We start from the raw sequence: 6,000 nt of genomic DNA, 5'->3' as shown, positions 1-6,000 counted from the left end.
TGGAAATCTGAATATCTGGATCTCTCCTGCTATCACCACCTATGGGACCAGCAGGCAATTTGGCAGCTGGGCTGGAGGTTTTGCTGAGTACACTGGGCTTCTTTGTTTTTAAAGCTGCTTTCAGCTGGCCCTGGGCTTCATCTCTTGTCTCTTTAGCTCTGTTTAAACTCCCCACAGGCTGATTTGGTAGAAAAAACACACAGCTCAGCTTGAAAGGCACGAGTGTGGTACTCAAAAGGGGCATAAAGAGCTGGAGTTTCTGATCCAGACTGGTCAACTTTACAGGCACTGATGGCTCCAGAGAGGGTGGGGAGCTGCACCCCACCACTAATTCCTGCTGGGACGTAGAGGGTGGGTGATGACATCCTGCTGCAGCTTCCCTGGGAGGGGAGGTGGTCCCTGGGTGGTGTTCCCTGATGTGCTGTGGGTCCTAAGCACAGGACAGAGAGCATGGGCACTGCAGAAGGTGCAGGCATCACCCTCAGAAAAGCTGTTGGTCCACTCCTGCTTGGCAGAAAGCAGTGAAAAGTCAGCTCGAGGTAGGCACTGAGTGCTAAAATGCCTGGGGAAGAGCAGAGCTCGCATGGGGGTCCATTCCCAGTCTCACACTGCTTCCTCCAGCCCACCTCACTGGTGTTTGTCTCGCCTGCTCTCAAATCCCAGCAGCTTCCCTGTTGTCTGTCCCACAATTTAAATAATCCTTGCCATTGAGGTGGTTGTTTTCTAGTCTAATCTACAATTTACAGCCTCGTCCTATTGCCTGTGGAAGAAGAGAATCCCTGTTGGGATGCAGAACAATTTATTCTCACACCCTTTGCAGCAACCCTTTACATAATTGAAGACTGCTACCCAATCTCTTCTGGATTTCCAGACTAGACAAATCCAATTCTTCCAGGCAAATTTTTCCCCATCAAGTTGTGCTTTGCTGGTCTCTGGTCACCCTCTGAGCTGCCCCCTGATAGTCTGCACCTGGAATGTTTGTGGCTGTATGAGTGGGGAGGAGGAAAACCAGATGGGATTTTGTGCTGTGCTGTGGGTTAGAACCTTGGAGGTCCTTGAGGTTACTCTGCACAGTGCTGCTGGGTGGGATGAGGGTCAGCAGAGCCCATGGATCAGCTCCAAGTGCTTTGGACAACAGGCTCAGGCATCTGCAGGTGCTTCCACGAACCTTTGAGGCTTTGCTCAAAGTCAGACGCCCTTGCATGTAGAAATGCTCATTCCTGCCTAGCTGGGCTTTGCAGCCCCGCGTTTTTTGGCTCTTTCCCTTGGACTCTCACCCCGCAGGGCTGGGGGAAGCTCCTGCAGCTCCTTGGGAATGCCGGCAGCGCCGCTGCTCCCCAGGGATGACAGCAGCTCCGTGCCGGGATGTCGGTGCTGCTCCTGATGCTGTCGCTCCGTATTTCACTCCTGTCTGGCTCTGGGTGGTGGGAGGAGATGCTCAGCTTTGTCTCGGTGCCGATCAGGAATGTCTTTTCTTTCGGGATGAGGAAGCTGATCTGCATTCGTGCCCAGTCATCCACGGAGCCGGCAAAATTCTTCACGTAACGAGTTCTTGGGGAGAACCTGGCTTCTCCTCCCCCTCCTGCTGCTCTGGAGCTGGAGCAGCCTTGCTGGGGAGGCAGAGCGGAGCCCAGGGAGATGGGTGGTGGATGGTGAACTCTTCAGAGTTCAATCACCCCCAGCTCCCACCGTGAGCAGGTAACCATGGAGACATCCGAATCCAAGGCATCCCTGGTCCCCAAGGAGCAGCACGTGTGTGTTTAAATAAACACACCCTGGCCTTGTCACTGGGGAAGTGCTCTCGGAGCCTTCGAGCTGGCTCCCACCTGGGTAAGTCCCAGCTGCAGAGAGGCCATGGAAAACAGGATTTGGGAGCACCACGCATGCAGGGCTGGGTGTGAGATGGTGGCAAAGCCCCTGCTCTGGGCAGCTGGAGGGATGCCCTCCAACAGGGAATGTTCTCATCCATATCAGGACCAGCTTCTGGGAACACGAGAGAATGAGTGGGAATTACTGACAGGAGTGGACCCTGTGGCACCATTTGCACTCTTCTGTACGTGCCAGAACAGCCTTGCTTGGGCTGGATTTTGGTGTGCAGGGTCCTGGGAGTTGTTTGAGGGATTTCTATCCATCCCAAGGAGAATGGGAACATGTAGGTTTTCCTCCCCGAGGTGCTGGCAGGAGTGTGCTGGGGCAGGAGCATGAATGAATGAAGGGAGTGCTGGATGAGATGTTTAAATGAAGCACTCATCTCCAAGATTCCCCTCATTCAGATTTAGGGATGAAGGTTTTAAAGAGACAGCAGCCAGGCTGGGTGGCACAGTGTCCCTGTCAGGGGGTGACAGAGATGCCAGCAGGGCACTGCAGAGCCACACGGTGTCCTGGCAAAGCACAAGGAGCAGAAATGCTGCCCGTGTGCCACGGAGCAGGGTTGTGTGCCACGGAGCAGCACCTGCCCGGGCTCAGGGTCAGCTTCGGGGCAGCCTTTGTGGCCAGCCCAGGAAGCTAAAAAGTCCAGGATGCTGCTGGACGTTGCCAAGCCACTCGGGTTTCCTGGGATACTCTGCAGTGTGGTGAAAGGAAAAAGCCCAGGCAAAGGGACATCGTGGTGTGGGCCACCCAAAGGAGCCCGCAGGATGTGGTCTCCCAGAGGAGTGATGAGATTTTGGGGACTTCTGTGCCCAGCAGCTGTGCCGTGCCAGGGGGGATATAAGAAATCTGTGTGCTGCCTTGGAGCAGCAGCCCTTGGCAGCACCGGTGGCAGTGCTGGGGGGTGACACAGTGCTCCTCGAGTGACACAGAGCGGCTGTGTCACCTCCAGCCCGTCCACCCTGCCCCTCCAGGTCCAGCTGTCCACGGGCACTGCCTGGGAAAGCCAACCAGAGCCCAAGCAGAAGGAGAGGAGATGCACCTCTGCAAACCAGGCTGCAAATGGGGTTAAGGAGGGAGCCCGGAATGCACAACCCCTTCCCAGCAGCAATTTCTGATCAGGGTAGGGTGGGGTGGGGGGGGGGGATATGCATCCGTGTCCCTTGTCCCCACAGGTGCCCTCACTTTGGCTGGTTGTCGTGGTCACCATGCCCTGGTGTGCACAGGGAGGAGGAGAAGGAGGGATGGGGGAGCCCTGACACGGGCTGGGGGGCAGTGGGGGGTGCTCTGCCAGATTCGTGGGTGCTGCTGCTGGGCCCCCCTGACCCCAGCTGGCCTGGCTGGGCAGAGGGGAGCTGTGTGCCCCGTCCTTGCCCCGGGGCTGTGCCAGGGGCTGTGTGCCCGGACAGTTGCCGCCGTGTTTTGTCTCGGCTCCTTCCCTCCTTTGTTATCCCCCGTCTGCCCCCTCTGGTTTATGTGCGAGTTCCCTTCCTCCGATTGTCAGAAATTTCTTTTTTTCACTGTGTGGGCAGGAGACAGATTTTAACTGTCTCTATTTTCTTCCTTAAAAAAAAAAAAAAAAAAAAATTCGTTTTATCCCCCCTCCCCCTTTCCTTCCTTCCCTACTCCTCTCGTCTCTCCCTCCCCTCTTCCTCTCCCCTCCCTCCCTTTTTTCCCCTCCCTTCCCCAGGGCTCTTTTCCTCCTTTTTCCATAACAAATCATGCCTCTGGAATAACCCCCGGCCGCATCCATGCCTCTGTCCCCAGGTAAGCCATGCCTAGCGGGATGGTGGCCCTGGGCTCTCCCAAAGTCCGCGGGGACATCGTGTCCCCCCCATCCCCGCCCCGCTCGCTGCTACCTGTTGGGGACGGTCGGGAGACGCCAGCTGGGGCTGTCTCCATCCTCCTCCTCCTCCTCCTCCTCCTCTCTCTGAGCGATTCCCGGTGGACACCTCCTCCCCTCCCTTCTGTCTCCGCCGCTCTCCGGGATGCGCGGGGCTCCGGGGCTGGAGCGCGGGGGAAGCAGCCGGCGGCCAGCGGCCACAGGTGGGTTCCGAGCGGCGAGCTGGGGGGCTCCAGCAGCGCTTTGGGACGACACCCCAAGTTTGAAGCCCGGCTCCCGTGGTTTTTCCCATTCCCGAGGTTGCTCAGGTGCCGGGGATGGGCTCTCGCAAAGTTTGTACTAAGGGAGCCTCGGCTCTCTGCTGAGGGTGCTCTGGAGGGGGGGACTGGGGGTCCCGGGGGACCCGCCACCCTCGGGGAGGATGCTGTGTACGCGGGGCCGTTCTGGGGGCTGCCCGCCCTCGTGGAGCGCTGGGTGAAGCCGGATTGAGGTGTCACCCCCTCTGTCCCCCTGCCCTGGGGAGCCCTGGCCGGGATGCAGGGCAGCGCTGGGCTGCTCCGGCTCCAGCCCGCCTCCCCTGCCAGCCCAGGGCTTCCCAAACGTGTTGGAGCTCTTGGCTCCTCTCCTCTGCCTACCCTCGGCACCCAGTGCTCCGTGTCGTGTTGTGTCCCTGCACCCAGTGGCTTTCTGTGGGTCCAGGTGCTGCTCCTGGGCGCTGCCGGTGACAGTGATGAACGAGCGGGGTCCTAAATCAGGGTTTGTTTGCCTCGTCGTTCCGGCTCTCCCAGCTCCTCTTGCGTCGCAGAGCGTGTGTTTGGGTGCTCGTGGCTCCGGCGGGGCCAGGATAACACTTCCCGCATCATCAGCGGTGCTACCTGGAGCCTGCCCCACGCTGTGCGCCCCGGGGCTCACATCTCCCTCAGCCGGCTCTCCGGGCTTGCTCCGTGCTGCACAGCGGGCTCAGGGTGCCGTGGGGCGCGGTGACACTCCGGGCTGCTCCCCATCCACGGCCGGGCTGCTTTGGCAGAGGAGGCAGAGCATGACTGAAGGCGCTGCCAGCGGGATGAGCCGGGCGCTCGCAGCCTCGGCTGCTGCTGCCGGCTGCTCTGGTGAGGCTGGGCTCGGCCATCACCCGCTGAGTGACTGGAGAGACCGAGTGCCATCCAAACATGAGCCTTTGGAGGGTTTCCTGCAGCCCCCTCTTCCTGCTGCAGGTGGGCTGAGCCCCCTGGATGCGGCACTACAGGGCTGGGAGGTGAAGCTGGTGCTGGTGGTGGCATCAGGCCCTGGCACTGAACTCCCCTCTGCTCTCTGCTGCTGCCTGGCAGAGTTGCTTCACTCCTCAGCGGTCCTGGAACACCTGGAAAGTTTGTTCGCTGTAGTTTGGGAAGCATTTGCACCCCTTGAGTACCTGTGGGGGGTTCCTCCTCCTCTCCTGCCACGCAGGACAGTACAAACCTTTTGCCAGTGACAGGCTGAGCGAGAGCACAGTCCGGCCCCTTGGCACCCTTTTGGGGCAGGTGACAGGGTGATGCTGAGGCAGAGCCTCCCCCTGGCTCACCCACACTGCTGAGGGCACTGATGGGAGCTGAGCATGTGTGTGAGACCTCTGGCAGCACTGCCCGTGACCCCATGCAAGCAGCCCTGTCCCCCGGGCCGTGTGAGGCTGCAGCCCCCCGTGCCCCATCCGCGGTGTGGCTGAGTCAATGCACCCACCCACTGCATCCAGCGTGTGACTCACGGCTTTTCATGCACTCCTGTGAATCACTCACAGCCACAACGATGACTTTGGTGACAGCTGAGAAGAGAAACCAGTCCCCCCCGGCACACCCCCAGCACCTCTGCTGCTGCCAGACCGGCTCCTTGCTCCCAGTGACCCAAGGAAAGTTCTGCGAGTGGCACTCGGGTGATGGCAGCCGGAGTTCCTGCTCATTCCTGCAGCCGTGGCTGCCGCTGAGGATGCTCGTGGCTGGAATTTAGGGGTGGACCCCGGGCTGATGCAGTTCAGGGGGTGACTCTTCTGCTCTGCTTGCTAGATTGGGGTGAGTCTGGCGGTGTTCTGAGCCTCTTCCCTCAGGGCAGGGATGCATTTTGGGCCAGTTCTCTTTTGGGCCGTTCCCTTTTTCCCCTCTGCCTCTCGGGGCACTGCCCGTGGTGGTGTGGAGCCCACGCAGACCCCTGCCCTGGGCTCTCCCCAGCCCCTGGGCAGCGGCAGCACCGCCTGAGCCCCAGCGTGAGCAGCTGGTGATGAGCGAGAGCTGCCAGGAAAAGCTCCACATCCCCCCCGT

General features: G+C 59.9%; 1 protein-coding gene across 9 annotated transcripts in view; it reads left to right on the top strand.

Moving 5' to 3' along the window:
* Positions 1-3,816: 3,816 nt before the first annotated feature.
* CACNA1E (calcium voltage-gated channel subunit alpha1 E) overlaps positions 3,817-6,000 on the top strand; it is a 142,880-nt gene continuing 140,696 nt past the window's right edge. For 4 of the 9 annotated variants that reach the window (XM_077785285.1, XM_077785283.1, XM_021545922.3 and 1 more), the window contains exon 1: positions 3,820-3,915. The gene's annotated coding sequence lies outside the window, so the exon portion shown is untranslated. Of the gene's footprint in view, positions 3,916-6,000 lie in introns of all 9 variants that reach the window. The other 5 variants (XM_077785284.1, XM_021545918.3, XM_021545917.3 and 2 more) reach the window with 3 other exon arrangements.

Source organism: Lonchura striata, chromosome 9 (assembly GCF_046129695.1).
Source record: "Lonchura striata isolate bLonStr1 chromosome 9, bLonStr1.mat, whole genome shotgun sequence".
NCBI classification, from domain to species: Eukaryota; Metazoa; Chordata; class Aves; order Passeriformes; family Estrildidae; genus Lonchura; species Lonchura striata.
This window is presented reverse-complemented; position numbering and strand designations above follow the sequence as displayed.